Raw genomic sequence first — 26192 nt, 5'->3', positions numbered from 1 at the left:
GTGTCTGGTCTCTTCTCATTTAGAAGCTGAGTTGAGTCATTACAAAGTCTCCAATCTCAGGGTAGGTTGTAATTAGATATAGACCATGTTAAGTGAAAAGGGCAGTGTTTTCACTTCTGCCCAAGGATAGGCTCCACTGAGAGATGTCCCCACCGTGGCCATCCTAGAATGCCTAGTCTCCAAGTAGGACAAGGGCCATTGGCCAATGTCCTCGTGGTCCTCACATGGTTGCCATGGTAGCAGTAGAAGCATCTGTGGATGGGCCCAGAATTCCTTGACAATGATCCTCCTGGCCCAAGTGCATAACTGCCGGTGGGTTTGCCCTGGGCTCTGATTGGCCCATTTTCTCACTGATGTCAATGGCCTGACTTCTGATTGGTCCAGTTCCTCCTGATGTCACAGGCCATTGTGAGGTATGCCCAGCAGGATACATAAGAGGCAATTGCCCTCCAACTCTGTCAGTTACAGCACTGGGAGCTTTTCCTTGGTGACCCGCTGGACTAAGTCAGAGCTACTTGGTTGCTTTCTTTGGGTATGGGGGTTGTGTTTGTCTTGTTTGGGTTTGGGGATTTCATTTACTAGTCTGGGGGTTGTATTTACTTGTTAGTTTACCTTTTCGTAAGATTTATTAGTTGGCAACTTCATTGAGATCATCTTAGGTAATAGTTAAGCTTGATCACTTGTCATCTCAGCTGAAAGATGGTAATGTACAACAAAGTCTCCTTTAGCTCTTCCCCCAAGAAGGAGTTGATCACTGTACAACTTGACAGAGATCATCGACTATGGCTGCTATGGCTATGTCAATCTGGCCCATCACCGCCTCACAGACACCACAGTGGTGGTCAAAGTTCTCTGAAAGAAAGAGCTGGAAAGCCATGAGATAGAAAATGAGGTGGCCTTTGTGAAAACTGTACGTCACCCACACATCATCTGATTATTCCAGGTGATGGAGAATGAAGACTGTGTGTACCTTGTCACTGAGCTGGCCACTCGGGGTCATCTCTTGAGGTGGATCAAAAAATCCTCCTCCAGCTACCTTTTAGAGTTTGAAGCCAGGAGGCTATTCAAACAGATCACGAGTGCTGTTGACTACCTTCATGAGAATGGAATTGCACACCTAGACCTGAAGGCCAACAACATCCTATTGGATGCCAATCTCAATGTCAAGGTCAGTGAATTTGGGCTGAGTGACAGGGTGACCTACACAAATGTTCCTACACAAAATGTTCGATGGGTACCAGGTGGACATTTGGGACTTAGGCGTGCTATTGTATGTGATGACAATGAGAAAGTTCCCATTTGAGGGGAGTAATATGGCTGACATAGGGTTACAAGTCCTAGAGGCCAGTACACTGTTCCCCTTCACCTATCTGCAAAGAGACAAGATCTCCTTTCTAAACTGCTGACTGTGGACTTCAATCTGAGGCCTGCTATTGAGGAGATAATGGAACACCCATGGCTGGCTCTAGGTGTGGGATTTGGCCTGCTTCCTGATGAGCCACTGCCTGGCAAGCTGGATCGCATTGTCAGAGTCATGTGTGACATGGGGTACAATGTAGCTGGCATTGAAAAGGCAATCCAGGACAGAGAATTCAATGAAGCCATGGGCACCTACCTGCTCATCCAAGAAAACTTAAAAGAGAATGCCAGAATTGTGGAATCAAAACTGATGCTTTTGGATAGTCCATCTGGCACAACTCCTGAGGACAATCCCACCACAACTCTCCCTCCACAAAGGAGAGCCAGCTTTTTTGCAGGACATAACGCCTTCAGCTTGTCCTCAGAATTTCAGTTACACAATGATGATGATCAGTTACCTCTCAATAAAACCCGAAGTGCCAGTCTGCTTGTCTTTCCTCTCTACTCCCTGCAGAGCTACAGTTCCAGCTTAATGTTGGGCCAGGATTCTTTTAGCTGCTTGACAGAATGGAGCATTCACACTCAGTGGAAAATGCCCTTCCCTCTGGGCAGCCTTAGGGGGAGGCCACAGCCCCCAGGTGGAATATTAGACAGGGCTGGAGGAGGGTGGCTAACAGGATAGTCACATAGTCACCATATTTCGCAGAATCTGCTGCTGTGTGAAGGCCCCAAAGTAATGTCCACAGATTGAAAGTAAAGCTGTCCCAGAGAAAGTGGTGCAGAACTCTGAAACAGCACAATTGAAAACCACCAAACTCAGACTTTCAGGGTGACTCTAACTGGGTTGTGGAAAATCTGAGAGGTGTGGATTTGAAGAGCTGCAGGAGGAGAAGGAGTCATGCAGAAAGTTCACACTGCAGAAGTCTCTGGCCAGCATGGCCAGGTTGTGTGACAAGTGCTAGGGGATTCTCCAGCTGGGATTCCTTCCCAAGAAAGGACACTGCACTGGCTTTCCAATGCTAAAAGATAAGCTGAAAGGTGATCTCAAGCTGCCTGTACTTTCTGAGCTGGCTAATTCCACATCGATCCCTTACTTGAGTATTGTCACTTCATTGAACAACCTTTCACATTTGTCCCTTGAACACTAAAGATGCTTTTGTCCCAAATGCTGCAGCAGGTCATCATCTCACCTTTTATGTATGTTGCTTGTCTGCCTATTTACTTTCTAGTTCATTTATTTAGGTTTAAAGTGAGACCCTTGATGCTATAGGAGCCCATGGATCTGAGGGGCAAGAGGCATCCTGGACTCTGCTTCTCTTTCAGCAGTCTTCAGGTGAAAGGGTACAACTCCTGAGCACACTAGGTACACTGGCTGGGTTGGAACATAAGAGCAAATCTTCACTGGGAATGGAGAGGGACCTGTCTCCATTCACCCCATACACTGTCAGTGGTTTCTGCCCCAACTTTCCTCCTATTCAATGCAGTTTTCTGTGGGTGTGATTTCTATCTAAACCTCATCATTATCCCAACATAATACCATCATCCAAGAATCCCTTATTTCAGACTTGTTTATTTGCTCACAGTCAAAGAGACCCTATTACCTAGACAGGTTGTTTGATTTGCAACTTCTCCCCCTCCCCAGGAGCCCCCATTTTCTTTAAGGGGAACCAGAATGTTGGGTTAGCTGTGTTTCAAATAAGAGAACAGTCTGAACAACCAGAGTTCCTGTTAGACTGGCAAAATATATGAAGTAGAATGATACCCCTTCCTTCAAGGTAGAGGTGAAGAAACCTGTGAAGGAGCAGGATTCCTGAGAAAGTATGGAGATACAGTGGTGCCTGTGGATGGATGCCTGGGTGGGCTTTGCTAGTGGGTGGACCTTGGCTGGGCTGACTGTTTCTGAGCATGAGCAGAAACTCGGTAAGATTGGATGTGGCCCTCGACCACTGCGTTATATGTGTTGGCTCAGCTACCGGGGGGGGGGGTTTAACAAGGGAGTGATGGGGAGCAGTTGGGCACACGTGGCCTTTGCTATTTGTGCTCTGAGTCAATAGGCTGAACCTGCAGAGCACACATGACATTTGTGGAAGGAAGTGAGCTGGAGCTCCTGGTAAATCAGATTCAGCTCAGGGCCATTTGGGAAGCAAATCTCCCCTCAAAGAATGAGATGGGATTCTGGTGGGCCAAAAGGAGGGGCCAAAGGACAGCCCAAGGAGGGCCAAAAGAGGGTAAAGGATGGGCACCTTATTGAAAGACAGGACTGACACTGATGCTGTATTACAACTCAGAGGAGGATGGCCAGGAAAGGAACTGAGGAATCCTGAACTCCACATGGACCAGTGTTTAGTGAAGAGGGTGGGTGGGGAGGGAAGTACTGTGAATTTCCTTGATTTCTCAATGCTTTTTCTTTTCTCTCCATGTTTGTTTGTTGTGTGTTTGTGTCTGTGCACCTGTACTGGCTCTGGGACTTGAACTCAGTGCTTTTCTCTCTGTCTCCTTTACTCTCTCTCCTTATCTTCCCCTTCTCAGCTCTCCACCCCATTCCATCTACCTTCCCTACTTTTCTTTCTCCCTCTTACATTCCTCGTATTCTTCCCCTTTCATTCTTCCCTCTCCTCTTCTCTTCCTATTTCCTCCTCCTGAAATCTTCCTGTTCCATTCGGTCTCCCTCTCTTCCTGCTCTTGAATCAGTCTCTGACAATGTTTGTTTCTCTGTCTCTCCTCTCTCTGTCTCTCTCTTTCTCTCTTTCAGTTTGTATGGTCATAGCTGGTTCTCTACCACTTGAGTCATACCTCCCGGCTTTCATTTCTCTAGTTAATTGAAGATGGAATTTCCTAGAATTGCTGTATCTGTAATCTTACAGGTGAACTTGTGGGATAGCTAGGATTACAGGCAAAAGCCTCCAGCATCAGGCAAACACATTAGACTTTGTTAGTTTGGTGTAGCAGAGGTTGTTTTCTCAGTTATTATGAAAGGGATTTGTGTACTTATGTAAGGGACAGCTGTGCGAGGGACACCTTACAAATGGTTGTGGAAGGAAGGGGGTGGTGGCATAGTGTGCAAATGGACAGGGAGGAAGGGACATGTGCACTGCACAAAGGGTCAGCGCTGAATGTTCTATTTTGGTAGAGATTCTGGGAGTCTCCTGAGAGGCCCCCAGCTGACACCCGCTTCCCCAGAGCACAAGGTTGTGGGCATGATGCTTCCTTTCCCCTGGCAGTTCCAAGGGGAAGTGTCTAGGCCTCATGGAAGAGTAGACCCTAATTTTTCTGCTGAGGAAACTGGCATGCTGGGGGAGCTGATGTTCAAATATTCAACTATTCTTTTTTTGTGGGGGGGGTCCGGTCGTGGGGCCTGAACTCAGGCCTAGGCACTTTCTCTCAGCTCTTCAGCTCAAGGCTAGTGCTCCACCACTTGAGCCACAGCACCACTTCCGGCTTTTTTCTTTTTGCTGAGGAATCGAACCCAGGGCCTCATGCATGCAAGGCAAGCGTTCTACCACTGAGCCACCTTCCCAGCACAAATATTCAACTATTCTAAATGTCACATCTCCATTTTAGGAATCACAAAGTGAATGAATTAAAATAAATTCCCTTCCTTTCACCTAGAGGTGGTGAAGGAACAGGAGACCTGAGAAAGCATGCCTATATAATGGTGCCTGTTGATGGACCCTGTCTGAGCTGACTGCCTTCCCACATGAACAGAAATCCGGTGAGAGTGGATGTGAGCCTTCATCACTGTGATGTTTGTTTTGGTTCAGCCAGGGCACTATATTTGCACAGAGAGTCAGTGCTGAGGGCCCATGCTGCCCTTGGGTGACAATGTGGGATGGGGAGGACTTGGGCACAGCAGGCCTTTGCTATGAGGGGACTGGACTCAGAGGGCTGAGCCTGCACTGCATAATGATGAGATTTGCAGAAGGAAGGCTGTGGCTCCTTGTAGACCAGTGGCGCCGCTCAGGGGTATTTAGGGAACAGAACTCTTCTCAAAGAATGAGATGGGTTTCTGGTGAGAGAAGCAGTGAGGCCAGAGTGGTCATATAGCAGGCATCTTGGTGATAGACAGTGTTGACATTGATGCTGAAGGAGAGCTGAGAGGAGGAAGCTAAGGACTCTTGTACTCTGGATGGAACCATCTTCAGTGAAGAGGAGGGTGGGCAGGGAAGTAATGTTGATTTCCATCTTGTCTCAGTCCTTTTGTTTTATTTACTTTCTTTTTGTTTGTTGTATGCATGTGTTTGTGAGTGTGTGCTGGTACTGGCACTTGAACTCAGTGATTTTCTCTTTCTCTGTCTCCTTTGCTGTCTCTTTTTTCTTTCCATTGCCTGTCTCTCTCCCCTTTTCCAGCTAACTTCCCTCCAGGTCATTCATCTTCTCCTCTTCTTCCCCTTTCCCTCTTCTCTTGTTCTGTTTCCTCTCTCTTCCTCTGCCTCAAATCTTTTTCTCTCCTACCCCTCTATATCTTTCTCTTTGAGTTTGCATGTTCATAGCTGGTGCTCTACCACTTGAGTCACTTGAGTCCAAGCCAACATTTTTCTTCTTAATTGAAAATGGAGTATGCCCAGGATGGCTTTAACTGTGATCTTCTGAGCATCAGCTTCTGGGAGAACTATGATTACAGGCATGATCCACCATCAGCAGCAATGCTTCTGACCTCGTTAACCTGGTGTTGCACAGGTTTGTTTCTCTGATTGAGAAAAGGGATTTAGGTACTTATCTGAGGGCTGTCCATCAAGGTGTAAGAGACAGCTTGAAAATGGTAGGGGAAGGAAAGGGTTGATGGATTTTGGGGCAGAATGGACAGGGAGAAAAAAACGTGCATGGTGCAAGTATGTCAGCACAGAGAGAAGTCAGAGGTTTTGTAGAGAACCTATGCATCCGCAGAGTCCTCCCACTGACACCCCCTTCTCCAGAACACCAGGCTTTGATCAGTTCTTATTTGAGGTCTTTAGGCCTCATGGAAGAATACCAGAGCCCAATTTTTTTCCTTAGCGAATCATCTTGCTAGGAGAACAGAGTTTCAAGTCTGAGAACATTCTGAACATCCAGAGCCCATTCTGAATGACAAAAATGTATGAATTAAATACTTTTCCTCCTTGTCAGCAAGAGGTGGAGAAACCTGTGAATGAGCAAGAGACCTAAGGAAGTATGAAGATATAGTGGTGCCTGTGGATGGACCCTGCCTGAGATGACTGCATCTGGACGTGAGGGAAAATTCGGTAAGATTGGATATGTCCTTCCAGCACTGGGTTATTTGTATTGGTTTAGCCAGGGCCATGAGATTTCCACAGAGAAGGTTTGGTGCAAGCTCCTGCTGTCTGCCCTTGGGTGACAAGTGTGTGATAGAGAGGATTTGGGCACACCTGGCTTTTGCTATGTGTGCACTGATGTGAGGAGGCTGAGCCTGTAGAGAAAACTGATGAGATTTTCAGCAGGAGGTGGACGGGAGCTCCTGTTGGATCAGTGGTCCAGCTCAGGGCTATTCGAGTGCATATCTCCCCTGAAATAGCAAAATGGGATTCTGGTGAGAGACCAAATAAGGGCTCCATGAGGGAAAAGATGCGTACAGGGTAAATGACTGGGTGGACACTAAATGTAAAGGAGAAGTGACAGGAGGCAGGTTAAGAAGGGAGCTGAGGAATCCTGAATTCCACATGGGCCGTTCTTCAGTGAAGAAGGTGGGTGGGAAGGAATTACTGTTGATTTGTAAGATGGCTTTAATTTTTTCCTTTTGTATGTTTGTTGTGTGTATGTGTTTGTGAGTGTGTGCTGCTACATCTCAGTGCTTTTATTCTTATGCTGTTTCCTTTCCCTTCTCTGTCCTCTCTCCACTTTTCTCACCTTCCCCCTGCCTTGCCCCGCCATCTCCCTTCCCTTGTTTTCATTCCTCCCATACCTACTCCTATTCTACTTCTCCTGTCCCTCTACTTGTTCTCCTACCCTCTACCATTTCCTCTCCCTCTCTTCCTGCTCTTAAATCTGTCTCACTCTCTTTCCCTCCCCCTCCCTCACTCCTTCTCTCTCTACACATCTCTCCCTCTTTCCCTTTCTCCTTCTCTGTCTTTCTCTTTCTTCTCTCAGTTTTCATGGATATGTCTGGTTCTCTTCTGTTTGAGTCACGCTTCCAGGCTTGCATTTCTCTAGTTACTTGAAGATGGTATCTTCCCAGCCTTGCTGTAAATGCAGTCTTCAAGTTGTCAACTTGGGAGATAGGTAGGATTACAGACAAGAGCCTACAGCATCAGGGAATGCAATTGACTTTGTTAATCTGGTGTGGCAAAGGTTGGTTTCTCTATTTTGAAAGGGTATTTGTGTATTTATGTGAGGGACAACTGTGTATGGTTCACCTTACAAATGGTTGTGGAAGGAAGGCAGTGATGGGTTGGTGTAAATGGACAGGGAAGGATGACTTTTTTGGAATCACAAAGTGATTAAAACATACTCCCCTCTTTTCAGCTAGAGGTGATCAAGGAACAGGAGACCTGAGGAATTATAGAGATAAACTGGGGCCTATGGAAGGACATAGCCTGGATGGACTTTGGTTGTGGATGGACCACACCCATGGATGGACCCTGCATGGGATGACTGCCTTCCCACAAGAAAAAAAATTGTTAAGATTGAATATGAGCCTTCACACTACAATATTTGTATTGGTTCACCTAGGGCATTTAGAATTGCACACAGAGGCAGTGCTGAGGACTGATGTTGCCTTTGGGTAACAAGTGTTTGATGGGGAGGAGTTGGGAAAATCTGGCCTTTTCTATGTGTACAATAGGTCAGGAGGCTGAACCTGCAGAGGAGACTAATGAGTTTAGCAGCAAGAGGAGGGCTGGGGCTCCTGGTGGATCAGTGGTACTGCTCAGGGCTCTTTGGGGAGAGCAGATCTCCCATGAAAGAACAAAATGGGATTCTGGTGAAAAATTCAATGAGTGCCACAAGAGGGAAAAGATGGGTACATGAGAAATGACAGGGTGGACACTAAATGTAAAGGAGAAATGACAGGAGCTGAGGAATCCTGAATTCCACATGGACCATTCTTCAGTGAAGAAGTGGGGTGGGAGAGAATTACCATTGATTTCCATGATTTCTCAATCCATTTTCTTTTATTTTTTCAGTTTTGTTTGTTGTGTATATGTGTTTGTGAGTGTGTGCTGGTACATCCATGCTTTTTTCTTATGCTCTGTTTCCTTTCCTTCTCTGTACTCTCTCCACTTTTCTCACCTTCCCCCTTCTGCCCTCTCTCTTAACCTTGTTTTTATGCCCCCCATAACTACTCCTACTCTATTTCCCCTGTCCCTCTTCTTATTCTTCTCATGCCCTCATTCTCATTCCCTCTTCTCATGCCCTCTTCTCATTCCCTCACCTTCTCTTCCTGCTCTCTGGTGTTCCTTATCTCTCCCCTTCTCCCTCTCTGTCTTTCTCCCTTTTTTTCTTTCTCTTTCAGTTTTCATGGTCATGTCTGATTCACTGCTTGAGTCACACTTCCAGGTTTGCATTTCTCTACTTAATTTTCCCAGACTTGCTGTAAATGCAGTCTTCTAGGTGGCAATTTGTGGGATAGGTAAGATCACAGGCAAGAGCCTACAGCATCAGAGAATGCATTGGGCTTTGTTAGTCTGGTACGGCAAAGGTTTCGTTCTCTCATATGAAAGGGATTTGTGTACTTTTCTGAGGAACCACTGTGTGAGGGTTACCTTACAAATCGTTTTGGGAGGAAGAGGATGGTGGGTTGGTGTAAATGGACAAGGAAGGTTAACTTGTGCACTGTACAAGTGCATTGAAAGGTGTTAGAGTCTTAGTAGAGATTCTATGAGTCCCCAGAGAGGCCCACAGATGACTCCCCATTTCCCAAAACAGCAGGCTTTGGGCATGGTTCTTCCTTTCCCCTGGCAGTTCCCAGTTAAAGACTAAGCCACATAGAGGAATTCAGAGCCCAGTTCTTCCCCTTACAGAACCAAAGATCTAACTTAGCCAAGTTTTAATATTTGAACATTCTGAAATCAAGAGTTCAATTTTGGAATGACCGAGTGTTTGAATTAAAATACATTCCCTTCCTTTCAGGTAGAGGTGGTCAAGGAACAGTTCAACTGAGGAAGCATGGTGATCTACTGTGCATGTGGATGGATGGGGCTGGATGGACTGGGGTTGTGGATAGATCACACCTGTGGATGGACCCTGCGTAGGATGGCTGGCTTCCCACAAGAACAGAAATTCAGTAAGATTGAATATGAGCCTTCACTACTAGGATATTTGTATTAGGTCAGCCAGGGCATTAGATTTGCACACAGAGGCAGTGCTGAGGAGTGATGCTGCCTTTGGGTGACAAGTGTGTGATGGGGAGGGGTTGGACACACTTGGTGTTTTATATGTGTACACTGGGTCAGGAGGCTGAGACTGCAGAGCAGACTGATGAGATTAACATCAAGAAGGAGGGTTGGGGTTCCTGGTGGATCAGTGGAAATGCTCAGGGGTATTTGTGGAACAGAACTCTTCGAAAAGAATGAGATGGGTTTCTGGTGAGAGAAAAAATAAGGGCCAAAATAGGCCAAATAATGGGTACCTGGTGCAAGACAGGGTTGATACTGATGCTGCAGGAGAGCTGAGAGCAGGAATGTAAGGAATCCAGAACTCCTCACCAATCAGTTTTCAGTGAAGGGTGGGTGGGGAGGGAAGTACTGTTATGTCCATTATTTTTCCATACTTTTTATTGTCTTTCTTTTAGTTTATCATGTGTATGCATTTGGGAGTGTGCTGGAAGTAAGGCTTGAAGTTTGTTCTTTTCTCTTTCTGTCTCCTTTCCCTCTGTGTCCTTTCCTTGCAGCCTCCTTCTACTGTCTGTCATCTCTCTTATGCCCACATTCCTTGACTTCCCCTACTCTCCTCCTTCTAATCATTTTTTCTCCATTTTCCATTCCTTCTAACGAGCTCCTTTCTCCTGAATCTGTTTCTCTGTCTTTATGTATGTGTGTATGTATGTATTTTTCTCTGTTATTCTCTCTGTTCATTTGAGTTCTCTTTCTCCATCCCTCTCTCTCCCTCCCTCAGTTTCTCTCTCTTGGCCATGGGCATGTTTCTCTCTAGTATTCTCCCAGTGGAGTCACACCTCTAGGTCTGATATTTCTACTGCGTTGGACATGGAGTCTGCCCAAGCTGGCTTTATCTGAAATCTTCTCAGTGTCAGCATGTGAAATAATTAGGGTTACACACATGAGCCTTCAGCCTTCAGTTGGTTTCTTTGTTTTTACAAAGGAATTTGTGTACTTGTGTGAGGGACAACTTACAAATGTTTGGGGAAGGAAAGGGTGTTGGTTTGGGCTGCAAGTGGAGAATGGACAGGTAGAGAATTACATTTTCACAGTGCTAGGGGGTCAGCCCTGAGAGGTGTCTGATCTTAGTAGAGATCCTGTGAGTCCCCAGAGAGGCCCTCAGCTGACACCCCCTTCCCAGAGCACCAGGCTTTGGGCATGGTGCTTCCTTTCCCCTGGCAGTTCCCAGGGGAAGCCTATAGGTCTCATGGAAGACTAGTAGGGCATGATTTTTGTCCTCATGGAACCACAGTGGGGAGAAAACTGAGTTTCAAATATTAGAACACTCTAAACTTGCAAAGGTGATGTCTGACATTACAAAGTATACAAAATAAAACATTTTTTCTTCCATTCAACTAGAGGAGAGAAGCCTTGGAAGGAAGCAAGACACCTGAGAAACCATGGAGTTACAATGGTACCTGTGGATGGACCCTTCCTAGGACATAGAGAAATTTGGTAAGACTGAATATGACCCTTTGCCCCAGGATTATTTTGCTGATTCATCCACAGGCATCAGACTTTCCACACAGAGGTACTGCTGAGGGCTGATGCTACCCTTGGGAGACAAGGGTGTGATGGGGAGGAGTTGGGCACACCTGGTCTTTGCTATGTGTGCACTGGGGTCAGGAGGCTGAGCTAGCAAAGCCAACTGAGGAGGAATTCACGAGGAGATGGGCTACAGCTCTCGTCAAATCAATGGCCCAGCTCAGGGGTATTTGAGGAGAAGAGCTCAGATCAAAGAATGAGATGGGTTTCTGGTGAGGGAAGCAATGTAGGCCACATTGGGCAAAGGATGGGCAGCTTGCTGATAGACAGAGATGGCAGTGATACAGAAGGAGAGATTTGCGGAGGAAGCTAAGGAATCCCGAAGTCCTTAAGGAGCAGTGTTCAGTGAAGAGGCTGGGTGGGGATGGAAATATTGTTGATTTTCATAATGTCTCAGTGTTCTTTCTTTTCCTTTTTCCTTTTTGTGTGTTTTTCTGAGTATGTGCTGGTACTGGGCTGGCTATCAGTGCTTTTTTTCTCGTCTTTCTGTTCCTTCTCCTTCTCTTTCATCTCTTCCCTTTTCCCATTGTTTCTTGCTTTACCATCTCTCTTCCATCCTCTTCTTCCACCACATACCATCTCCTACTGCACTTCCCCTTCCCTTCTTCCCCTCACCTCCTGCTTCCATTTCCTCTCCCTCTCCATCTGGTCTTGAGTCAGTCTCTAACCCTGTCATTTTCTCTGTCTCTCCTCTTTGTCACTCTATTATTCTCCTTTTTGTGCTTTATTTATTTGATTATTTATTTGATTAGTATTTATTTTTGGTCATGGGGCTTGATGTCTGGGTCTGAGCACTGTCCCTGAGCTCTTCAGCTCAAGGTAAATGGGTCTACAACTTGAGCCATAGCACCGCTCTGGATTTCTGGTGGTTAATTAGAGATAAGTATCTCATGGACTTTCCTGCCAGGGCTGGCTTTAAACCTTGATCCTCAGATCTCAGCCTCCTGAGTAGGTAGGATTATAGGTGTGAGTCACCTGCACCTGGTGAGTCACCATGAACATGATGTACAGAGGGGTTATATAAAAGAGTGCATTTCTCTCTGGGTGCTGGTGCATCCTAGTTACTCAGCCTTAGGATCATAATTCCAAGCCAGCCCAGGCACAAAAGTCCTTATAAGACTCTTATCTCCAATATCCACTCAAAAATTTAAAGGAATCATGGCTCAAGTAGTAGAACAGTAGCCTTGAGCCATAGAGGATCAGGGACAGTGGCCAAGCCCTGAGTTCAAGCCCCACAACTGACAAAAAAAAGAGTGTATTTGTTTTTAAAGATTGTTATCCCTTCCCTCGCTCTGTCATTGCCACTCAAAAGTTGTATTGTTCATTTTCACCATAGGGTCTAGTAAGTAGTGCTGATCTAATCCATTATTCTGATTTATACCCCTTCCTCTTCACCCTATCACTTTCCCTCTCCCTGTTCCACGCTCCCATGCTTCTTTTTACTTTCATGATCTTTTTAAACTGTCCTTTGTTTTCTTTTTTTCTAATTTATATAGTGAGAGAGTATTTGCTTTTGTGAGACTAGATTATTTCATTTAACAAGATAACCTTTCATTCGATCTATTTTCTAGCAAAGGAAGAGAATTCTACTCTGTTTATGGCTAAGTAATACTCTGTTGCCTATATAATATTTGATATAATGTCTATAAGTATGTTATACTAATGTATTTAGTATATTTCTTTAAGGGGGGATCTGGTCGTGGGGCCTGACTCTGGGCCTGGGCGCTGTCCCTCAGCTTTTCAGCTCAAAGCTAGCACTCTACCACTTGAGCCACAGCTCTACTTCCGGCTTTTTTCTTTTTGCTTATCGGGTACTGAGGAATCGAATCTAGGGCCTCATGCATGCAAGGCAAGCGCTCTACCACTGAGCCACTATCCCAGCCCCTGTATTTAATATCTTTATGTTTATTTATCCTTGTGATGATGGTCATTGAGGCTATATTCATGATTTGATTGTTGTGTACAATGCTAATATAGTTGTGAGTACAAAAATAGCTCTGTGGTAAGTTCTTATTAGTATGTAGCCATCGTATGGCTGTATTGTATGGAAAATTTCATTTCATGAGGCATTTCCCTGCTGATTTCCATTGTCATGAACAAATACATTCCTACCAGTATCCTGGCTACATTTATTATCTCTTTTCTGGAGATAGAATGTCTATACTCATATATTCCTTCATGCAATATTTTTCTGTTGTTGTACAAAATTATGTGGTTTATTATGACACTTCTACACACACACACACACACACACACACACACACACACACACACACACACACACAGAACATTTTGATCCTATTGTCCCCTCATCACCTTCCCTTGTCTCCACTTCATACTTATCTGATTCTTCCTCCACAAAATGGTCTCTCAATTAGGTTCCTATCTTTTCATTGAACTTATCAATCTAGATTCTACATAGGAGAAAAATATGTGATATTTTCTGTCTGCCTTACTTTAACATGATGATAGCCAGTTTAATTCATTTTCCTGCATATGTCATATAATTTCATACATATTTATGGCTGAAGTAATACTCCATTGTATTAGCATGCACCTTTTTTTATCCATTCATCTGTTGATGGGCACTTAGGCTGACGTACAACAACTCTTCACAAAGGGACAAAGGCCAAGCACACCTTTTGGTGGGGAGATGCAAAATCCACTCTTGAAGATAAGTGGGCTTTTGGGTTTTTTCCTTGTTGTTAGTATTGGGGCTTGAAGTCAGAGCACCTTGTGTGTTTTGTTGTTGTTGTTATTGTTAGTACTAGGGCTTGAACTCAGAGCTTGGTGCTCTTTCTTACCCTATACCCACTCAATACTGGTGCTCTATCACTGCAGCCACACCTCTATTTCTAGCTTTCTACTGATTGATAAGAATTAATACATCCCTTTGATTTGTCGACGTAGGCAGGCTTTGAACCTCAATCTTCAGATCTCAGTCTCCTGAGTACCTAGATTATAGGTGTGAGCAACCAGTATCAGGCTCACGAGAATGTGTGTTTATGGGTTTATTTATTTTTATGTAGTTGTGTAAAGGAGTTTCAATTCCACAAGGTAGATTATGAATGTAATGCATCATGATCAAAGTCACCTTTCCATCCTTCTATGCTGTCTTTCCCCATGATGTGAGTTTTGTGATCAGATAATATCCTTTTACTTTTCAGCAAAAGGCTTTTAGGGAGGATGGCTTATGCCCTGTCTTTTGACAATGCTTATTCCTTGATTCCTTGTCTTTTGTACTGTCCTTTTATAAACAGAAGAATTAGGTTGTCTCTCGCTATCCTCTGAAATTTGTCACAAGTATTGAAATTCTCTGGTTTACAGAGAATTCACCCACTTTGTCCCTTTACCCACTTTGTCTCTCAGTCTTGTAAGTTCATGGTACCCCAAATAGTTCATCCAGCTTCCCTGAACTTCAGACCTATAGAACTAAAGTTCTTTTTTAGGCCTGTGATCGAAATAATTTCTCACATTTTCTTAAAAGAAATGTTCTCATTTCCTGCCTTATGAAATGATAATCCCTCTGTACAACACTTTAAAATTCAATGTGTGACACACACACACACACACACACACACACACACACACACACACATTCCTGAGAGAAAATAATATTTCTGGTGCCACCATAGGCCTGTAAGTATACCTGTTGGTAAAAGAGAAAATACTAGGTTACTAGGACTACCCTTGGTACAAGAATCCACTTCTGCACTAATTCTCCTCACTTGGAAACTCCTCACTTGGCCACTGCATAGGTTAAAGGATCTGGCCTTCACTATGATATGTATGGGATTATCTCTGGTTTCTGTTTTAACCTCACAAGAATTTGGCAGTAGTCACAACTTGCAGAGTGCTGAATTTGAGGAACAGAAATGTGAAACCAAACTTTAAGCTTCTCTTTCCATCAGCAGAGCCATTTCCAGGAATCAAAATGTCTGGAAGGCACATTGGCAAAGTTTGCCTGTGCATTTGTGATTGGTGAGAAGACGAGATGGCAACCCAGGTAGGGGTGCATCTTCTCAGTGACTAAAGAAGTCGCTTCAACTAGAGCATGGCTTTAGGCAGACCCCGTACTTTATACCCACGATTCATGTCTTGCCCACCTCTCAGCAGCTCCCTTCTTCTGTTCATCCTGAGCTGTCCCACACATTGCCCCATACAGAGACTTAGTGTCTCCCCCTCCCACCCCTTCTAACCACAATCCTCAGATTTCAGGCCCCTGTGTAGTGTCTGGCCTCATATAAGATATATCTCCTATTAAACACCAAGAAATGAAAAAAAGCCAAAAGCTGATTTGTGGAGCCTAGCCTTGAGCAAAATATCTCAGGGATATTAACTGGGCCCTGAATTCAAGCCCTATGACCAGCACCAAACAACAAAAAAAGCTCAAGTGGTTGAGCTGTGGCTCAACGTGTGAAGCCCGCTTGCCTGTTTAAAAACAAGAACCCTCAAGGAGAGACACTAGGACTTTAAGAATGAGATATGAATCCTGCACTGAAAAAATGAAACAAACAAAAGACCCAGAATAAATGAAAATGCAGGCAAGAAAAAGAGCCAATTAAAGGTTTTGAAACTAGCACCAGCATGAAAGTCCATGAGACTTGTTTGAATGTGTGCCAGTCATGCACTTGAACTGGAGTGTTTTGCTCCTGGCTAGGAGTCTACTACTCCTAGTAGTTAATTGGAGATGAGTCTTATGGACTTGCCTGCCCGAGCTGGCCTCGAACAGCAATCCTCAGGCTTCAAGCTTCTGTGTAGTGCCTTTGGCTTCCCATAGGACTCTTATCTCTTCTTAAGGACCAGAAAATAGACAAACAGAAAAAGTCATGGGGGGAAATGTCAAATTGTAGGAGCTGCAAACCTTGAGGAAGAAAAACAACTAAACTGTTAAGAAGTGAAGGAGAAAGGATGGAAATAGACCAGACTCAATCTTCCACGGGCAATGACTATTAATTGAGATAGAGCAGCGAGGAACAGCCTTCCCACAGGCTTGGAGACTGTGTGTCAGAGCTGGGACAGGAGCTAGGTTTTATGAAGTCTGAGCAAGGAGGCAGCTAATGAAATAGCCACTAGGTCAAAGGCGGGGTGGGTAGGCCCACAGTGGTGGAATGCTCACAGCTGGGCTTAGAGTGATTGTCCTGCTGGAGTCAGGCAGTCGGCACTTATCTTTGGTGGGTTGCTGGTATCTGTATGCACCTGGGAAAATAGGGGGGGAATCAATCCTTCATATTCCATCTTTGGATACATAAAAAGAATTGTGCTGAGAAGGGAGCAACATGTTATAGCAAGAACAAAGCAGAGTCTTATCACAAACAAAAATAGTGGGCAGGAAGTGAGTTCAAGCCCTGGGGCCAGCACCATAAAAATAAAAAAGGCAGAATTTCACCTGTGGCTAAAGCTGTAAATCCAGTAACCTTGAGGGGTAAAAAATTAGTACAAATTGCAGGCCATGATTCCAAACCCTAGCACTAGCTCCTAAAATTTTAACATTTTTAAAAAGTCAAAATTTCTGCTTTGGCTTAAATTGTAGATTCTGCTATTCTTGAATTTAAAAAAAAAACTTAAAAATGAATAGGATGGTCAGGCCCTCACTTCAAGCCCTGCAAGTGACAAAGTGGCAGAGCAGAAGTCACTCCATCTGAGCATGAGTAATGAGCTCCCTCTTTAAGACAAGGAATGTCTTACATAAGGTCTTAAACCCCTTTACAATCTCAGCATGTCGGATTGTGGCAGGCAAGACCTGGTCTTGAGTGCAAACTTATGGTGATTCAGAAGTAGAAAGAAGTCCACTGGCCACACAGGCTGGTTGTTTTACTTTTTCAGTGCAGGTTTTATGTCTTATTCTTAAAGGCCTGGTGTCTCTCCTTGAGGGTTGTTGTTTTTCAACAGACAAGCAGGCTTCACACGTTGAGCCACAGCTCAACCACTTGAGCTTTTTTTTTGTTGTTTGATGCTGGCCATATGTCATGCTGTTGAAAACTATGGAGAAAGGGGGATATTGACATAGTGATGGGACCATAGATGGCCTCAAATACACTCAGCTGGGGGGAAGGGAGTAGAGAGACCCAGATGTACTTACCCTACTTCCTGTGAGCTCTGTCTCACTCTCTGATCTCAAAGGTGCCATTTCTATACTCTACATGCTTATGAGCCTCAGGTCCATACCCTGTGTGAACCTCTGGCCCCTTATTGGTAACATACACACATTCATAACACACACACATATACACACAAACCTCTTCCTAAGAACAAGCCTGTCAAATTAACAACCCTAGCAATCTACTGGTAGGAAACCTAATTGAGCAACGGTGAAAGGTCAGTTTCAACATGCAAGCTTGAGTTTTTTGAATATATCTCCTTTCTTTGTGTGAGCAACTTTGTAGCCAGTTGAAACAGAAAGCAGGCATTTTCATGTGGATAAAGGTGTTAGCAGGAGAGGGAGGAAATACTGTTTGTTTTCCTAAACTGTTGTGGAATGTGTGAGAATTGAAGTCTTCACTTATTAAAGTGTGAAGAATTTCTCTCATACAACCTGTTTATTATTATTATCATTATTTTTATATTCCCTGCTTGTCCTGGGGATTAAACTCAGGGCCTGAACACTGTCCCTGAGCTTCTTCTTTATCATCAAGGCTAACGAATCTATCACTTGAGCCACAGCTGTTAAATGGCTTTTTTGCTGGTTAATTTACAAATTTTTCTTCCATCCAGGGCTGGCTTCAAGCTGCAATCCTCAGATCTCAGGATACTGAGTAGCCAGGATTACAGGCTTGTTATAATTCTAAAAAAAAAAAAAAAAAAAAAAAAAGGATTACAGGCTTGAGCAACTAGCCCCCAGCTTCAGAGCCTGATTTTTATAGAATCTTGGAGCCTGGAGATCACTGAAGAGTATTTGAAGGCAAGGTGGCAATGTATTCCCTGGTGGGAGGAATAATGAGGATCAGTGTTGGTCCCTTAAAATATTTCATAATCCCTGGAACTCTACAGGGATTCAGTAACATGGAAAAAAGAGATTTGGTGGACGTGAATATATTAAAAGGAAACTTTATCACATTATCTACGGTGGGCCTCATGATATGCTACTCAGGGTCTTTTTTATTTAAGAGAGGAATGTCTCAGGTAATGAGATGTGACAGCAGAAACAGAGTTTGGAGAGGTGCTGCTAGGAGCCAAGGAATATGGGCAGACTATGTAGACATTGGAAGAGGCTCTGCTTTATATCCTCCCAAAAGGAGACTGCTCTTCGCACACCTTGATTTCCTCTGAGAGCCCATAAGAACCCTGTGGGATCCATTTTGAATTTGTCATTTCCAGAACTTGGAAATGTTGTTGTCTGGTTGTTTTATGCCACTAAATTGGTAGTCATTTGTGACAATAGCAACAAGACACTGACACATCCATCCTTGGATCTTGCATTCCTACAATTTACTCCAGAAAACCACTAGAACCATTCCTTAGTGGCATTTGTGGAGAAGAGATGCTCTTTAATGTAAGAACATTTTAGAGACCTACTATACATTGTACTTGAAGTAAGAATTACACCTGTTACTCCTCATAACAACTCTGTACTCCAGTAACACTACTACCTACACCATCAGTTCTCTATTCCTGTGTAACAAATGCTTGCAAACACTAAGCATTTATTCTCACTCAGTTTCTGAGAGTCAGGAATCCAAGAGAAGCTTAGCATGGGGGTTCTGAGTGAGGGGCTTAGGAGACAAGTGTGAAAGTTTCCACTGGGGCTAGGGTCATCTGCAGGCATGACTGCTTCCTGCTCATGTACTCCAGTCATCAACTGGAAGTTGCAGCTCCCTGTCCTAGGGCCTTCTCCATATACTGCTCACACATGCAATTGTTTCACCCAGAGCAAAGGGTGAAAGAGAGACAAAGAGATCTCACTGTGAGAGTAGGAGCCACTTATATGGCAATCTCAGAACTGATAGCTCTCATTTTTACCGTATTCTGCTCACTAGAACCACGAACTAGATCTGGCCACATCTGAAAAATGAAAGTGCAGATGATTATTACAGTTGGTGCAGTTTTGACCTGGGACATACTTTGGAGTGTGTTCCTAAAGGGGACCTGTTCAGCTAATGGCTCATGGGTCTTGAAATGAAGGGACAATCTACACCTCATCTATGCTCTGTCATAACCAGTGTCTGAATGAGTCTGTGCTCAAGATACATGGTTTCAGAGAGGGTTGGGTGTGCCTGGCATAGTCTGGAACCGCCCGAAGGCTAAGGGTCACTGAGTGGGACAGGAAAAAGAAGAGCACAAGAGAAAGGTAAGGGCCCATTATTCTACCACATTGAGAATTTGGCAGTCAATAAAGAATGCTGAGGCAGGAAGATCATAAATTCCAGTACAGCTTAGGCTACATCACCCAATTCTATCTCAAAAAGGAAGGGAGGGCAAGACAAAGGGAGGAAAAATGCAATGAAGGGAAAGAAAAGGAGGAACTAGAAAAGAAAAAGAAGGGGTAAACCCAGGAAAGAAGGGAAGGAATTAAAAGAATCAATAATAGGGGAAAAGTATATGTTAGGATGTGTAAATAATCCTCAAGAATGAACCAACTATGATAAATGACAGCAACTAATTATGGAGAGTTTTAAAAGAGAAAGAAGTAGTAGGTGACAATAATTGAGAAAATGAAGTAGGGTTATGGAGGAACAGCTCCCTGAGATTCTTCTGTGAGTAAAATTACTGTTCTTGGGGGAGAAGGAGAGATTTTTTTTAACTAAGTCTTGCTATGTAGCCCAGGTTAGACTGGAACTCACTATACAGGCCAAGTTGGCCTCACTCCCTAAACCTCCTGCCTCTGCCTTCTGCATCTGTGTGAATATAGTTTTATTTGAGTGTCTCATTTTAATGCTGTTGCTGTTGCCAGTCCTGGGATCAGGACACAGGATGTGGGTGCTATCTCTGAGCTTTTTTCTTTTTTTTTTTTTTTCTTGTTTAAGGCTAGCCCTGTCCCACTTTGAAACTTGGGGCTACTTGTGGTTTTCTGGTGATTAATTGTCAAGAAGAGTCTCATGAACTTGCCTGTCAAGGCTGCCTTGAAACCCAGATCCTCAGATCTCAGTCTCTACAGTAGGTAAAATTATAGGTGTAAACCACCAGTGCCCAACCCATTATTTTTCTTACAAAGACCTGTCAAGTAGAATGAGCTGTAAGCCCATAAACTATGGGTTGTCCTCTGGGAAAGACTTAGTATTTTATGCTTGGCCAACAGAGCTATATAAAAACTGTCATCTATATATACCCACTTGCATGCTGTATTATATGATTTATCATTTATTTGATTTATCATTTATCAATGTCTACCATGGAGCAAAATCTTCAGCTAGACATTTTTGTGGTGGTGTTATTGGTCATAAGGCTTGAACTCATCCTGGGCGCTCTCCCTGCGCTCTTTGACTCAAGGCTAGCATTCTACCACTTTGAGCCACAGTGCCACTTCTGGTTGTCTGGTTGTTAATTGGAGGTAAGAGTCTCACAGACTTCCCTACCCAGGCTGGCTTTAAATCACAATCCGCAGATCTCAGCCTCTTAAGTAGCTAGGAATGCAGGCATTTTCTAGCACCCCTGGCTAGAAAATATTTATACCTATGCTAAAACTGCATGTTGGTGGCTCACATCTGTAATCCAACTACTCAGGAGGCTACAATTGATCTGAGAATTGCAGTTCAAAGCCAGTCTGTGTAGGAAAGTTTGTGAGAATCTTATCTCCAGTTTACAATCAAAATGTCTTCAGCAAACATGGTCCAGGTGGTAAAATGGTAAGAGTGTCAGCTTTGAGCAAAAAGGCCAAGGGAGAGAATGAGGCTCTGAGTTCAAGCCCCAATACTGGCACAAAATTCAAAAACAAAAGAGACAAGTGCCAGTGTCTTATGCCTATAATCCTAGCTACTCAGGAGTCTGAGATCTGAGGATCAATGTTAAGACAGTCCAGGCAAAAAAGTCTACAAGACTCTAGTGTACAATAAACTATTCAGAAAACGATGAAAGTGGCGCTGTGGCTCAAATGGTAGAGCCCTAGCCTTGGGAACAGAGTCTAGAGACAGTGGCCAGGACCTGAGTTCAAGCCACAGGACTGACAATAAAGAGGAAAAAGAAAAAGAAAGTTGAGCAAAATGAGTAATAAGGGGCTGGGAAGGTGGCTCAGTGATAGAGTGCTTGCATTGCATGCATGAGGCCCTGGGTTGGATTCCTCAGCACCGCATAAGCACAAAAAGCTGCAAGTAGCATTGTGACTTAAGTGGTAGAGTGCTAGCCTTAAGCTGAAGAGCTGAGGGACAGCGCTCAGCCCAAAGTTCAGGCCCCCTGACTGCCCCCCCAAAAAAAGAGTAATAATAGTAATTAATAGGTGTTAATATATACCACAGTAATCAATTATCAATGATCAAAATTGAAAGAAAAATATTCACTTGGTATGTATATTATTCTCTACATATGTGTGTATATTTATATACACATATATAAACTCACATATATGTAAGTTTACATCCTTGTATATAAGCAGTTAGGTTTTTCTATATGTACATGGATGTACTTAACTATAGACAATTGTTCTTGTGTAAATATATGCATATATGTAAACATATATACATATGTAAATATATGCATATACACATATACAAGCATCTTACTAGGAAAGAATCCTAACTGATCAAAGTCCCAGAATGTTTATTTACTAAAAGGTTTTGAGAGAAAAGAACTGACATATCGCCTTAAAAATAACTTGACTTGGGCTTGGAAGTTAGCTCAGTGGTAGGGTGCTTGCCTTGCATGCATGAGCCTCTGGGTTCAATTGTTCAGCACCACACAAGCAGAAAAAAGCTGAAAGTGGCACTGTAACTCAAGTGGTAGTGCACTAGACTTGAGCTGAAGAACTGAGGGACAGCACCCAGACTCAGTATTCAGCCCCCATGACTGATAAAAAAAAAGAAATAAAATAAAATAATTTGACTTTTTAAATCTGTCACCTCTTGCTGTGTTGTTGTCTAAGAGTGTAGGCACGCAGACTGCACACATGCTATGTTTGGTGGTGACCCCAGGACTTTTGCAGTTTGGATTGCTCAGGTTGTGGCTGGAGGCAGATAGCTCTGCTTCTCAGTTGTCACTTTTGTTGGCTTCATCAATTCAGAAGTGGTCAAGAACTTCAGTTCCTCATGTGAATTTCCTATTATTCTTGTTATTTTTTTATTGTGAAAATACTGTACGGAGGGTTTACAATTACATGGGCAAGGTAATGAGAACATTTCTTATCATTTCTTCATAGCATTGTTGCCTCCTCCTTTGTTTCCCCTTCCCATCCCTTCCATGTCTCACCCCCCTCCCTTCTGCCCCCGGGCAAAGTTGTAAAGTTCGTTTTTTTACCTAACCACTTGTGCATCTCATTGTTGCAATGGGTCCACTTGTATCCCTATTTGAACGATTTGTTTTTTTCCCATCCCCTCCACAAATTATACCAACATCAAATACAGTGAAAACAGAGGTTATACCATGGGAGAGGGAATACAAAGAAACTAAGAAATCATCTTATAAATATGTTAGAAACAATTGCAAGAAAGAACAAACATTTGAATCCTTATCTTGGGGTTTGTTTAGCCTAATATCAACTTATCTGACCTTTTCTGCTTGTCTCAGACATATACTAGTTATTGCATATAATGGAAATCATGGGACCTATGTTTCCTTGGGCTTGGCTTACTTCACTTAATTTAATTGTTTCCAAATCTTTCTATTTCCTAACAAATGGGGCAGTGTCATTCTTTCTGATGGAGGCATAGAATTGCATTGTGTATATATGCTACATTTTCTTGATCCATCTACTGAGGGACATCTTGCTTGGTTCCATATTTTTTGTTGTTGTTGTTGTTCCATATCTTTTCTATGGTAAATAATGCTGCAATAAACATAGTTGTGTGGTAGCTTTAGTATGGTCTTGTTTGGGATCATTTGGGTAAATGCCCAAAAGTGGATTGCTGGGTCATAGGGGAGCTCTATATGGAGTCTTTTGAGGAACGTCCATACTATTTTCCAAAGTAGTTGACCAAGTTTACATTCCCACCAACGTGCAGTAAGGTTCCCTTCTGTCCACATCCCCTCCAGCATCTGTTGTTATTAGAGTTCTTGGTTATAGCCATTCTAACTGGGTTGAGGTAGAATCTCAATGTTGTTTTGATTTGCATTTATTTTATGGCTAGAGAGATTGAGCATTTCTTCATGTGTCTATTGCCCATCTTTCTTTCCTCTTCAGAGAAGTTTCTCTGTAAGTCTTTACCCCACTTATTTATTGGGCAGCTGTTTGTTTGAGGATTTGTTGTTGGGGGATTTAATTTTTGAGCTCCAGGTATATTTTAGGTATAAGAACATTGTCGGTTGTACTAATGAGAATTTTTTGAGTGTGTGTCTGTGTGTCTGTGTATTTGTCTGTAGAATCCCAGCATGTTAGTTTGGGTTCAGATCCAGGAATGTCATGTTTAAATGAGGGAGGAAGAGGGTAAAATGTCTTTGCTTCCTTGTGGAGAAGGTTGTTGTGAAATGGCACTATGTGTGACAGAGGTGCTGGTTATTACTCTGTAATGACTAATGCTGATTGAAGGACTGCTTACCCTTTCCATCTTGACCACTTCAGCACCAGGCAGGCACATTTATTCTCTGTGAATGATGTGTTTTTCTGGTCTCTACAAGAGACTGCATTGCTATCCCCAGAGTGTTTTGTGAGACCATTGTAATGCAGACAGTTCTTTCAAGATTTCCACAAGCATCTGATCATTGCATAGCCCTGAAACAGTCTCAGAGAGAGAGAGGTAGCATGGTGCCTTATCTTCTTCTTTTGTTGTTGTTCTTGTTTTGTCAGTGGCAGGGGAGGATGTTGAACTCTGGGCCTGGGTTCTGTTCCTGAGCACCACAATTCCATTGCCAACTTCCATTTGGTCAAGTGGAGATAAGCATCTCCAGGACTTTCCTGCCCAGGCTGGTTTTGAACTGCGATCCTCAGATCTTAGTCTCCTGAGTAGCTGGGATGACAGGCGGGAGCCACTGTCTGACACCCAGCCTGGTATTCATTCTTTTTTTTTTTGAGACAGACTCTCACTACCTCTGCCTTGGCTGGTTCCGACCTGGAAGTACAGATACGTGGCAAAAGGCCCTGAAGTGGTCCTGAAGGTCGTAAATCGTATGACTGGGGTTAATTTGTAACTCTTCCCAACTAAGAATTAATGAGAGTTGGAAATAAAACAACAACAAAAAATAACCCAAAAGCTCTTCCCTAGCATTCTTATGTCCCATGTTTCTTTCTCTCTCCTTCTCCCCACCCCCTTCATGAATTCTTTTGTTCATCCACAGGAGGAACTAAATCAGGGCAGGAAACCATGACAGAATAAAGGGAAGTTCTATTGTGTCTCCCCTCGTATCCCCACCAAAGCACTGGCAGGCACGCAGCCCAGCAGCCCAGCTACCAAGGAAAAGATCTGAGAATTACGGTTCAAAGCCAGCCTGGGACAGAGAAATCCATGCAACTCTTATCTCTAGTAAACCAACAAAAAGCCAGAAGTTGTGGTATGGCTTGAATGGTGGAGCTGTGTCCTTGAGCCAAAAGAAACTGAGTGAAAGCTCAAAGCCCTGAGCTCAAGCCCCAGAACACAAGTGTGTATGTGTGCACAAGATTGAGTACCAAGCAGTAGGTTTTACATCGAAGAATATAGTACTGGGCCTAGAAATTAGCCAGGTGCCCATGGCTCACACCTGTCATCCCAGATACTTAGGAGGCTTAGATGTGAGGATTGCAGTTCAAAGCCAGCCTGGGCAGGAAAGTCCATGAGAGTCTCATCTCCAATGAACCACCAGAGAACCGGAAGTGGTGCTGTGGTTCAAGTGGTAGAGTGCCAGCCTTGAGCTGAAGAGCTCAGGGACAGCGCCCAGGCCCTGAGTTCAATCCCCATGACTGACCAAAGAAACAACAACAACAACAAAAAAAAAAACACTCGAGTCTCACTGGACACTCTGTGGGAAATGTGGGTGGAGATGGGAGGGAGAGAGCGAGGGAAGGGGGACCCTGTCCAGAAAGATGTCACTGTCACCCCTCTGCATGTCACCTTTATCATAACTAAAAATAAAATCCAAAAACAAAAAAACTAAAGTAACAGGAAAGCAAAGAACAACAACCACTAAAGTCTCATTGCAAAAGCCGAAACCTAGCGGCCAGAGTAGGTTAAAAGCAGATTGGGAGATGGCGCTGAAGCCAGTCAGAAAAATTGCAAGCGCTGGGCCTTTGGGTAGAATCAAAGGAAAGGGAGAAACAGCCGGGGGCAGGGGAGGGCGGTCCTCCCTCTCTCCCCCTCTGTCTCTTTCCTTTGCTCTTTCTCTCTTCCTCTGTCTCTCTCCTCTCCTCCCCACGTTTCTCTCTCTCTGCTTCCTGGCCACCATGATAAGAGATACTCTTCCTTTCGACATTCTACCCACTGCAGTTGATAGAAATCTCTGCAAGGAGTCAGGATAAGTCCTTCTTCCCCTGGAGTCATTCCCATCCAGCGTTCCATCAGAAAGACAAGTGCCCATGAATACAATGACTGGCTGTCCAGCGGAGTTTCTAGAAGGTGAGCAAGAGGCTGTGACCAGGGGATACCTAGGTGCCGCCCCAGCCACGGACTCTTTGGGAGGGGGGAGGTAAGGGTTGAAGCTGCTCCTCCCACCCAGACTTTCTGTCTTTTCCAAGTGTTAGCCGGACTCAGAGCTGCCTCGAATAAATGTGACACTTCCTCCTGTTCCTGGAGACTTCTCGAGAGGTGGAATATTGCTTTGAGAAGAACAAGACCAGCCCCACATCAGTCCACTCTGTATCCTGATGGATAGAATGAGGACACCCCATCCAGAGCTTTGTTAAACATCTTAGGAAGACTGGGCCTTGGTGTTCACACTTGTCATCCCCACTACTCAGGAGGCTGAGATCTGAGGATCATGGTTCAAAGCCAG

At 43.9% G+C, this 26192-nt stretch overlaps 2 long non-coding RNA genes across 3 annotated transcripts; both read left to right on the top strand.

Moving 5' to 3' along the window:
* The first annotated feature begins 449 nt into the window (after nucleotides 1-449).
* LOC138821924 (uncharacterized) lies at nucleotides 450-5223 on the top strand. Of its 2 annotated transcripts, none has more exons than XR_011370266.1 (3): nucleotides 450-532; nucleotides 944-1168; nucleotides 4969-5223. It is a non-coding gene; the product is annotated as an uncharacterized lncRNA (long non-coding RNA). The 2 variants fall into 2 exon arrangements; XR_011370265.1 differs by lacking the exon at nucleotides 4969-5223 and adding an exon at nucleotides 3889-4334.
* A 138-nt stretch (nucleotides 5224-5361) lies between these two features.
* Nucleotides 5362-11119, top strand: LOC138821923 (uncharacterized). The gene is made up of 4 exons (XR_011370264.1): nucleotides 5362-6036; nucleotides 6463-6578; nucleotides 9421-9574; nucleotides 11025-11119. It is a non-coding gene; the product is annotated as an uncharacterized lncRNA (long non-coding RNA).
* The last annotated feature ends 15073 nt before the right edge of the window (nucleotides 11120-26192 follow it).

Source organism: Dipodomys merriami, unplaced genomic scaffold (genome assembly GCF_024711535.1).
Source record: "Dipodomys merriami isolate MVZ:Mamm:240054 unplaced genomic scaffold, mDipMer1.0.p SCAF_964, whole genome shotgun sequence".
Taxonomy (NCBI): domain Eukaryota; kingdom Metazoa; phylum Chordata; class Mammalia; order Rodentia; family Heteromyidae; genus Dipodomys; species Dipodomys merriami.
Note: the sequence above shows the minus strand (reverse complement) of the source record. Positions and strands in the feature narration are given on the sequence as shown.